This window comes from Chelonoidis abingdonii, chromosome 1 (genome assembly GCF_003597395.2).
Source record: "Chelonoidis abingdonii isolate Lonesome George chromosome 1, CheloAbing_2.0, whole genome shotgun sequence".
Taxonomy (NCBI): domain Eukaryota; kingdom Metazoa; phylum Chordata; order Testudines; family Testudinidae; genus Chelonoidis; species Chelonoidis abingdonii.
The window spans coordinates 315,219,858-315,231,295 of record NC_133769.1 but is presented as its reverse complement, the minus strand read 5'-3'; the positions used below and the strand labels follow the sequence as shown (position 1 = coordinate 315,231,295).

General features: G+C 44.0%; 1 protein-coding gene across 4 annotated transcripts in view; it reads left to right on the top strand.

Annotated features, from left to right (window-relative positions):
* Window positions 1-299: 299 nt before the first annotated feature.
* Window positions 300-11,438, top strand: part of RCBTB1 (RCC1 and BTB domain containing protein 1) — a 56,103-nt gene continuing 44,964 nt past the window's right edge. For 3 of the 4 annotated variants that reach the window (XM_075061603.1, XM_075061602.1, XM_032774079.2), the window contains exon 1: window positions 4,251-4,353. The gene's annotated coding sequence lies outside the window, so the exon portion shown is untranslated. Of the gene's footprint in view, window positions 488-4,250; window positions 4,354-11,438 lie in introns of those variants that run through there. The other variant, XM_032774083.2, reaches the window with a different exon arrangement.

Here is an 11,438-nt window from a genome sequence, read left to right as displayed (position 1 = left end):
GCGAGCGGGGGCGGTGCGGAGATGTTGCTTCCGGCTTCCGGCCTACATAACAGCGGCGCCTGGGGAGAGCGAGTCAGTCACTCTCCTGCGTTAGGCCTGTCAGAGCCCGACACTGTCGGCCAATCAGAGCGCAGCGCTTCAGTCTCGTCAGCCACTGAGGCCGGGGCAAGCACCCAGTGGGCGGTGAGAGTGGGCGGGATCTGTCACTGTCCGCGTGAGGCCTGAGAGGAGGAGTTAAGTTCGTTGCACCCGAACGGGGAAAGGGGCGGAGTCTGGCAGCACGTGACGAATGTTGGGTTTCTTGGTCCCTCCCGTCACATGATCTGGACCGGTCCTGGCAGCGTCCCGCAAACTCTTAACTTCCTGCTCCGCGCGCTGCCGGGGTGGCCCTGTCCAGGTGCCTCGTAGGGGGTTCGGGGCAGCAGCGACCCTGCCCCCCGCCGCGGCTGGGGCTTGGCCGGGCAGGACGCTACTAGCTCATCTCCAGGTATCCGGCGGCGCTGCGGGCGGCTCCGGCTTCCTGGTGCCGCTAACGGGACCGGCGCAGCGCCGGTGCTACCCACGGGCGGCCCTGAGCAGGGGTATTACCGGGGGGCTCCCTCTGCACACAACACAAATTAATAGCCCCCCCCCCCGCACACACAGTCCCCGAGCTGTGGGCGGGACCCTAAGCAGCTGCTTGGTTTGCTTCTGCCTCGCGCTGGCTGTGGCCCGGCCGCTGCTCCGGAGGGCAGGGGGAGCGGGTGGGAAACAGGTTTCACTCCTGGGGGTTTCGGGGCGAGGGGAAGTTTGGGGTGATGGTGGGGAGAGCGTGGGAATGGGGTAACAGGGAGGGTGAGGGTTCCAGCTGAGGGCAGAGCCTTTGACCGCGGGGTGCTGACACCCGCCAGCCCCCGGCTCTATGTGCGGAGCTGGTTGTTTCCTGGTGTCCTGCCTGTAGCTCCCTCCCCGCGTTGGCTGCCCTCCCCAGAGGTGGCTGCATTTCAGCGTTGCTGTGTACAGAGCCGGTGTAGCGCGCTTCGGCTCTCGCGGGCTGGGATCTGGTTGTTACAGGTGATCAGTGCTCCGGAGTGACTCCAGGGCGGGCGCAGCGGTGGAGCGGGTTGAATGGCCTATGTCTGGCGGGTCAGCAATCGAGGAGTGTTCTGTCTACCTGGGGTCTTGGGTGGGTTGTCCCCCTTCCCAAATTTGTGCAACAGACAGGTAAAAGGGGGTGTTGGCTTTGAATCTGAACTAGTTTTTGCTGTTTCTTGGATGCTCAAGAAACTTAGGAAAAAGGGGAAAGAAAAACAGTCCACATAGGTTTGTGCTTAAACTCATGGGTGAACAAGCATGTTAATGCCCAGGGCTCTCTCCCAAACACTGCCACATAAGAAAAGCAAGAACTTGGGTTCGTATGATATAGTTGACTTAAACCCTGAACTCAATGAAATTCAAATTGAAATTAAGGCTGACACTCTGCCTAGGGCACTGCAGCTAACCTGTATTGTGTAGCCATTTTAGCATATATGGTATAATCAGGCCATGCATGTTCTGAGATCTCCCCCATAAATAGAGAATTGTACTACCTTGGTCATAAACAGGAGTGAGTTAAAGATGAAGTGACAGATTTTGCCCTTTCACTACACTGCAAGACTGAACGTTCTTAGAGTTTGTACTGCTTGTTTGAAATCCTTGCACTTTTCTGGAATGTGAATGTCTTATGGAATCTCTAATTTTTTTGGGAGTGTCCTCCGCTTCCCTCACTGAATTTTAAGTACTGCTTCTTCTTGTTCTCTCCCTCTTCCCACTTCACCTTTCTCTCCATCAAAGACTTCAATTCTTGTACTGTTCTTTGTTCAGAGAACTCCACAGGATTGTTCAGTACTTGCTAATGCATCTCCATAGATGGATGAAATAAATGACTTCTTCACCCTTAAGGGATGAATGTTCTATGACAGCAGTACTCTTAATTTATAAAGGAATAGGCCAGGAGTAAAACTGGGATTAGCTTTATGGCACTGCAGAACACTAGTAAGCTAGCTTCTAGCAGAAACGTGAGTAAGTCTACAGTGATTAACTGAAGGAAAGATCAGGAAATAATGTGTCGGAACACTCTACTAGGGGAATGTTTTCTGAAAGGAGAAGATACTTCATTCAGTACTGAAGAGAGTAAAGCCAGTAAATAGTCACAGAAAGGTACTTGACATTAACAACCATGTTATTTTGCTGATATGTTATTTCCAAATTTGAGTAGTAAAGAAATGTAATAATTTAGAGTGCTGCTGTTGTATAAGATAATAAACCATTATATTTACTGTACAGACTCTGCACTGTATTAGCCACTATAGAAGCATATAACTTTTTCCGCAAAGAGTCCTATAAGAGTGCAGGGTTACAAAAGTCCTGGGAGGTTGTTCCCTTGTTCCTGGTATGCAAGTGTCTTAAAATCATAGAAGATTAGGGTTGGAAGAGATCTCAGGAGGTCATTTAGTCCAACTCCCTGCTCAAAGCAGGACCAACACCACCTAAATCATCCCAGCCAGGGCTTGTCAAGCCGGGACTTAAAAACCTCTAAGGATGGAGATTCCACTATCATAGGAGTCTTACTCTAATCCTATGAGCACAGATGCTTTTAAAATTAAATAAGTGTTTGCTTTCTATAGTGCTGGTACTTAGATTGGTAACGTGCTCCAACCTTCTTGAATTTTTCATTTATGCTGGAAGTTTCCTTCACAATAGTTCTCCCACCACTCATTTCCCTACCTCTGCTAGCTAAATATTTTTGTTCAGCTCATCCTCCTTTGTTAATGATAGCAGGGCTTTCTTTCTTTCCTGCTCCATGGAAATAGAGAACTAATTTCTTAAAAAATTTGGACTTCAGAGATTTCGGCAATAACTGTGTCTTCAAGTGACATCTCTGATGCAGTAGTTGTTGACCACCACCCTCCATCTCTTGCAGTCGTGACAGAGTTATAAAACTTCCACTCAAGTGGGTAATTAAGGTTTTCAGATGCTTTCTAATGTAAACCCTTAGTCTAAGGAACAGAATTTTTTTTTTCATATAAAAGTTTTTGGGATCTTACTTTTAAAGAATCTTAATGTAGAAGTGAATGCAGAGGTGACCTGTAACATCATCTGTATCATCATAGCTTTCATTGCACATGAAAGGATCCTAACACATTAAATATGAAAAGAGCCTTGTATCTCCCTTATATTTACACAGCAAAGGCTAGGAGAAGTCTGGGGCCACGCAAAAGTTTTTGAAGGAATGTAACATAACAGTGGGGATATTGCACCCTTCTAAACTACAAGTAACCGTAAACAGACACTGTATATTTTGAGAACCAAATCCATCATTGACCTTCTTGGGATAACAATCCATAGAAGGGACAAACAATAAGTTTAAAATGACTTCCTCTGTGTTGAGCCAATTTGAAATAGATATTGTCTTTGGAGCTGTTTAGGATAATTGGTCTGCTTTAGAAGTAATGATAATTCAGCTAAACAAAAATCAGCATATTGTAGCTATAAAACTATAAAAATGTTTGGCATTCATTGTAGTACTTAAGTACTTTACATATTTAAAAGTTTTAAAACAGTTATAATTGTTTATAGATAATAACCTAGGATCTAATGATCTCATTTTATCTATCTTTCTGGCAGTTACTCAAGGCAAATAGTTAGGAATGTTTAATCATTGTAAAGTTAACAAATTCCTTCCCCAAACTGGTTAGTGGAGATATTAAAAAATAAAGCAGCAATGTGCAAGGCAGTTACTATAATACAATTGTAAGGCCTATGTTAGGGACACACAAGCCTTAGACCAAACATGTACACTTGGAAAGAGTACAAATTAGTGGTATAGGAGAAATTGCATGCCTTAAAAAATATCTGATTCAAATGTCTAATGGCAATCTTTGTGTTCTTATTGCTATTTTTTTGTGCTTATGTTGCTATTATAAAATTGCAAAAGAAATGCCAAACATGACACTGACACTCTTTAAGCTTGAATTTTCACATTTTTGTTGGTGCATCCGTAAAAATATTACCTTGAAACTTAATTCTTTTAAAAAATTGGTTAAAAGTTTCAGTTACTGCACTTGCTCTTGAGTCCCAGTGCCAACTCTTATGGTTTTACAACTAGATTTTCCTGTTTTTGTTTTGTTCTGTTTTTTTAAGATGTTTCTTTCCCTTGTTAGTTTATGAAAGGCCTATACAACTAGCGGAAACTGACTAAAATTCTGATCCTGCACATTTTTTCTCTGCAGATGCAGGGCTTTGCCTGTAGGAACAGCTGTTGCAGGATTGGGGTGCAGCTGAGGGAAACAGTGGAAGTAGCTATACCCAACAATACACTAGCAAATACTCAAAGTAAATAAATTTTAAGAACAGAAATATTTTTCTCTAAACTTGTTCAGTTTGTCCTCTTGAGTGTTACTTGTGATGATAGTAAGTACACCATTTTCATGCAGAAGTGTTTTTAAATTGATTGTATCCTTTGAAGCATAGTTTGTTTAATCTGGATTATAAAATAATGTTAGGAATAATTTTAAAAAAAATCAGTTGAAAGCATTTTGTAAATTACCTTTTATTGACTTTGTAAGGGGATGGAGAGGGAATCTTAAATGCCTAAATGATCCTTCTCCACGTCCGTGACAATCAGCTTGCAAAATGTTGTTCTGAAAAGCAAACTAATGAGGAAAATTCATGAGCAGTTCAATCTGTTCAAATTTGTTCAATCTGTACTAACCTGGATATCTCTTCCCCCCCCTCCCCTCCCCTGCGATGTTAAAGATGCTGGATTTAGCTTCTTTGATGTTTGTTTTTTAATTTTTTTATTTTCAGTACGATGTATAAAAGCTTCACTTTATTGCCCACCAGTCTCCTCCTTTTGTTTGGTAAACACTTTATTTCATTTTTTTTGTTTCAGTGGAGCTGAAATTAACCTGGCTTTTTGTTTTTGTCCTTGTTTGAGCGCTAGTACATTGGATCATTTCAAAGATGTCATCACACTCCTGGGAAGGGGGTTAACGGACTTATGCTCCCTCTGCTGGCTAGTTCTGCCATAGTGAAACACACAGCATTGTGTGATATTTGGATAGATATTTGGAATCCAGAGGACACTGCTCTGAATTATCATTGCTTGCCATCAATTTGATCTTTTGAGAGGGCCTGGAAATGAAAATACTAACTTGTTCATGTGCTGTTTTTCCAGGAATATTTTGGTATAGTAACTTTTAAAATGTGCACTTCAGGGATGCTGAATCTGATCCCCGGATGGAGTTCAGAATCTTCTTAGCTCCTCCTTAAATCTGACCTCTGCCATGATGCCTTCAAATCCTGCCCTGTCTGTTTTCACTGTTTTGTCTTCTCTTATATTTAGAATATAAGCTCCTCCTGGCAAGGACTGTCTTTGTTATGTTTGTATAGTGTTTAGCATACTGGGCTGAGGCCTCTAGGGGTTACCTTTTTGATGAAAGCGGACCTGGAAAAGACAACCAAATAAGGTAGTGTTATCCTGTTTCACATTTTGTGATAGTATGGATGTATTCTGAAGGATGAACAATCATTCCTATGCTTTCGTGGCTGTGTAGTTTCCTCTGGACTGTTCCTGCAAAAATAATAATAAATGATTTGCCCAGAGAGCCTTGCACAGGAATCTGAGGTTATATTTAGAACATGGTGAGCGGTGGGACAAAAATAATATATTGCAAATTGTTTCGTTCCTGGAAGGTTTGCTTCACCCGCTGTCAGAGAATGCAGAACCCAAGTGGGACGTTGCTTTGATAACAGGTGTGCCTGTAAGCTAACATCTTTCCAAAGCAAGTTTTTATTCCTCTGTATGGACATTTTCTACTGTCGTTGGAGAGGAAAAGAATGGACGTATGATCAGGTTGGGAATTAATTTTCCTTTGACAACAGAAGAACTTGTAGTGTACAACTAACTGTTTCTAAAACAGTTGGGTGCTCTTAAAGCTGACAAAGCAGTAGGTCAGATATTGTGACATAATGAGCTTTAAAGGAATTTTGATTAATTTAGGCTTAATCAAAAACAAAAAGAGCCCCTGACATTAATGTAAAAAAATGTCAATTAATAACGAAATATTATAGCAAATTGCACCATCTACTGGCCATAGCTAACCACTGCAGTGGAGTGGGGGTGGGAAACCCACCATAATAAAGAATACTGTACTCTTGGTATCATCTAGCAGGCAGGAAGTCGTTAACTAGGACATCTGTGAATTTTTAATTGGTCACTACATTTCAGAGAGATTTGAGGATTGTGAATTGGTAAACACAATTTCATTACAGCAAATGGTCAAGAAAGAAACTAGAAAATTATAGGCAGAAGACTTGTGTGTTGGGAGGAAAAAAGAATTCTTGAAACTATTTTAAGTAGTATATTGGTAAGCCTTGGACAATCACCACTTTAGAGTAGCCAGCATGGCTTCAGGTAGAGGGAAGTCATATTAGAATAACCTGTTGGAGTTCTTGTTAAATACTACCACTATGGATGAGAAATACAATGACTATAAGAGCTAGATTTTTTTTTTTTTTTAAGTATTTGACAAGATCCCATGTCAGAGATCAGTGGGTAAAATCAGATTATATGGTGTGGAATAGAAAATTAACCTGAAGATCAAGAAAGAAAAGGGAACCTGTTTTTGTTTTTACCCACAAAAGCTTATGCCCAAATAAATCCGTTGTTTTTTAAGGACTCCTTGTTGAGTAAGGTATGATATCTTTCTTGCTTGGTACGCTCAAGTAAGATACATAAGGAGTCCATCTTAGGATGCTGTTCCCAACATATAGTAAAATAGGCAATTATGATTAATAACACATCTTAATGGCCAATGAATTTTTAGTCCTCCTGAGAGTGCATGTTAGTCACACTGGTGTCTTCAGTTATTTGCTACAGTAGCCAGAAAAGAAATACCGATGTTAATAGATTTCACTTTAAAATAAGGGTTTTTAAAATGAGACTTCCAAATTTACAGTTAATGTTAGGAGTCGTACAGTTAATAAAAAAAAAAAAAAAGTAGCTGTTCTTTAAAATATTTTGATCATATAGGTGGTAGCACCATTAGATGGTAAATAAAGTGGTTACTTGTAAAAATATTAAGTATAGGACCAAGGAGCTAGACAAAGGCTTAGTCTGCAGGGGACGTGGGGGGGTGGGGCTGCACCCAAGGTCTGTGGGGGGCAGGAGCAGGCTTGGGGTGTGGACGGGAACCACTCCCCCAACATGAACCGGGAGAGTGGGTTGGGGCTGGGTGACTCCACTTCCCGCCACCCAGTGATTGCAGGGCGGGCTTGACCTTCCACTCATAGGATGGCGGGAAGTGGAGTGATCTGGCCCCAACCTGCTCTCCTCTGTTCTGCTCCCCTGCCTCCCAGCCTTGGGACTTGGGGGGCAGGGGGGAACTGCCACCCAGCACTCACTGGTGGCTCAGCTGGGAGCCGTCGGAGTGGGCCGGGGCCAGGTTGCACCACTTCTCGCCGCTCAGTGAGTGCAGGGCATGCCCAACCCCTGTTGCAGTCCCCCGAGACGTAGCTCTAGGGAAGAGGTTGGGGCAGGGCTGGGGCGGGGCGGGAAAGAGTGGGGGTGGAGGTTTTGGGGTGGGGGCTTTGGGAAAGAGGCGGAGCAGAGGCGGGGTCAGCTTTCCTGGCAGCTCAGCCGGCCGGGGGATTGGGCTGGCCACTGGATCAGCACACAGCCCCAAATTTCCTGGTGCCCTACACAGCTGCGTAGTTTGCATATGGGTAAGGATGGCTGTGGGGACTTAGCTGTAATTTCATTCCATGACAAATCTGTTTGTAACCTCTTTTCCATAGCACTTCGCGTCTTTGAGTAGATTCCAGGTCTTGTATTGCTCAAGCTTATCTGTATTCCTGTAGTGTTCACTTCCAGTCTTTTTACTTGTGTGTGTCAAATAGAGTGCGCACAAGTGTCTGTGTCTTGTATCGTGGGTAGTTAGTCTGCAAATATGCCAAGTGAACTCAGAGGTCAGCCATGAATTGCTAGGAATTTTAAGTGTATATTTACACTGCAGAAAAAGACCTGTGGAAATAAGTCTCTGCGTCCAGATTAGCCAACCGGAGCTCGTGCTACTGGGCTTAAAATAGCAGTGGAGACATTTTGGGCTTGGGCTGGAGCCTGAGCTCCAAGACCCTCATTTCCTCCCTCCCCCCACTGGGTTTCAGAGCCCATCCGGAGCCCAAACGTTTACACTGCTGTTTTTAGCCGGGTAGTGTGAGCTTGAGTTAGTTGACCCAGGTTTAGAGACTTGCTGCTTTGAGTTTTTGTTTCTGGTTTTTGCGGTTTAGGCATACTTTCATGGACGGCCATTTCACAGAAAGCAACATGTTCTATATTGAAATTATATTTGTTGCTCTGAGCCTCGTGACTCAAATACATTTAAAGGTAGTAACTCATCTACTGAAGAAAGTTTTTACCCTCCCCCCCCCTCCCCCCAAAAGCTTTCCTAATGGCTTGTCCGCGGAATATACATGATTGACAAATGTGTGCGTATAGGAGGAAATCCTAATAGATTGAGGCCAGAAGGATCTGTTATGATGATCTAGTCTGACTTCCTGAATAACACCGGTGAACCCAGCATTCCTGACTCAAAATCCTCTGAGTTAACGAGTTCATCGTGTTCCTCTCCCAAAGCATGTTCCTGAACTAATCTTTTTGTCTATCAGTCCTAAAGCACTTGTAATGTAAAACGGTGGTTTTCAAATTTTTTTTTTCTGAAGACCCCAGTTGAAGAAAATTGTTGATTCCCACAACCCAACGGAGCTGGGGATGAGGAGTTTGAGGTATGGGAGGGGCTCAGGGCCTGGGCAGACGGTTGGGGGGTGAGGGCTGCGGGGTGGGGCCAGGAATGAGGGGTTCAGGCTGTGGGAGGGGGTTTGGGGTTGAGGTGCGAGAGGGTGTCAGGGCTCTCAGCTGAGGGTGCAGGAAGGGGCTCCAAGTTTATGGGGGGCTGGGGCAGGGGGTTACTTGGGTGGCTTCTGGTCAGTGGCACAGTTTGGGTGCTAAGGGAGGCTTCCTGCTTGTCCTGGCACTGCAGGCCACGCTGTGCCCCGAAAGCGGCCAGCAGCAGGTCCGGCTCCTACGTGGAGGTGTGTAAGTGGCTCTGTGTGGCTCTTGACTGCAAACACCACCAGCCCCAGTGGAAGTGCAGAGCTGGTGCTTGGGGTGGGGGCAATGGGTGGAACCCCAGGCCCTCCCCGTCCCTCCACCTAGGAGCCAGACCTGCTGCTGTCTGCTTCTGGGGTGCAGCACAGTGTCAGAACAGGTAGGGACTAGCCTGCCTTAGCCGGGCAGCACCACCAACAGGACTTTTAATGGCCTGATTGGCGGTCCCCACCAGAGCCGCCACGACCCAATCGTAATCCGTAGTTTGAAAACCACTGGTATAGAAGTCCTATATGTAGTTGTTTTGTTGCCACTTTGTATCTAGCAGGAGCTGCTTTAGTTTGGAGCAAAAAGAAATAGCATATCCTCTCCAGCCCGAGAGCTCTAAGAGAGACATTATCCTCTGAATACACCTTTGCTCTCTTCACATAGAATAAACAGGATGTTGGACTGCAACGCTGGAGGAATTCAGTATAAATCAAAGTAGATGGTGTTCAAAGTCAAGGTGATAGTTTATAAGAAATGGTGTGATTGTAAGTATGGTGTTGTGTGTGCAGTCTAGGTTAAAGATTTGTCAAGGTTGGTAAACCATTCTGAGGGTTTTTAGATCTTGGCAACTAACTAGCTTCCAACAGGTAATTGTTACTGAGAGTCTAAATGCAGGCTCATTGTTTAGCTGTATAAATTACAATAATGTGTAGGTCTTTCTGGTGTGAATTTTGAAAAAAACTTTGTAAACAAGCTTTTGTGGAATGAGTAATAACTATATACCAGGGGTGGCCAACCTGTGGCTCCGGAGCCACATGTGGCTCTTCAGAAGTTAACATGCGGCTCCTTGCATAGGCAGTGACTCTGGGGCTGGAGCTACAGATGCTAACTTTCCAACATGCTTGGGGGTGCTCACTGCTCAACCCCCTGCTCTGCCCCAGGCCTTGCCCCCACTCCATCCCTTCCCCCGTGCCTGCCATGTCCTTACTCCTCCCCCTCTCCCACAGAGCCTCCTGCACATGCGAAACAGCTGATTGTGGGAGGCGCTGGGGGGCTCCAGGGCGGAAGCTGATGTAGGGGGCTGCTAATGTATTTCTGTGTCTTTCTGGCAATGTACAATGGTAAATTCTGGCTCCTTCTCAGGCTCACGTTAGCCACCTCTGCTACATACACTTGAAATCTAGGTCACAGATTTCAAATATGGTGGCCTAAAGTTAGGCTCCTAAATCCATATATGGGCACCTAGGTTATTTTTCAAGAATGCTGAGTATGTAGCAGCCTTCTCTTGGGTGCTCAGCTCCCTTGAAAATGAGGTAGGTGCCTTAGTATGAATTTGAGAACCCAACTTTAGGCTACTATTTTTGAAAAATCTTTGCTGTAGTCAACTTTAAAAAATGAATTAAAAGTAGTTTCAGGTACTAAATTTGCTGCTGAGAGGTCTGCCAACTTTCTGTCTTTTAGCAGTTTTCCTACCTTTCTTAAAATGTTTATTCCTGTTACTGTGTGAAGATCTAGGAACACAAAAGGAGGAACTGGCTGTACTGAGAGTACAGTCAAATGCACAAAGTAAACAAAATAAACATAACTTTTTTGGTCTTTTATAATTTTAGGTAGTGGTTGCATTATTAGTCACATTTTTCTTTTTTAAAGAGAGATATCCCTTTAAAACGTGTACATGAATACTTATGGTTTTATAGCCTCTAAATATCTTGTCAAAGATTTAGAGATAAGGTTGTCATGGTTTCATAGCATTTTTTACATTAAAAACAATAACAAAAACAATTTGCAGTAACTGAGTGTTGAAACTTGTCATGTGCATTGCTCTGCAGCTTAATGTCACAGTTTTCCTAGGATGGCTACTTATTTACGACTTGTCTGCATTAAAGAATTCCACCAAACATTTCCACTGGTTCAGCTGAATGGATGACAGCTCTTCCTGTAGGTAAGATAAGGATACCAGAAGCTACCATCAGTGCCAAACTAACTCCTGCAGCTGAACTGATAGTATCATCAATGCAAAACTTGTTGGTAAAATTCTGGTATAAATGTAGCCTTTGGTTCACTAGAGTTCCTGTGTTTTGTGATTCTTTGCTTCCTCACCCATTGTAGACTTTCTAATCTTCTGGAGTTAATGCTCTTTAATTATATTGCTAAGAACATAAGAACGGCCGTACTGGGTCAGACCAAAGGTCCATCTAGCCCACTATCTGTCTACCGACAGTGGCCAATGCCAGGTGCCCCAGAGGGAGTGAAGCTAACAGGCAATGATCAAGTGATCTCTCTCCTGCCATCCATCTCCATCCTCTGATGAACAGAGGCTAGG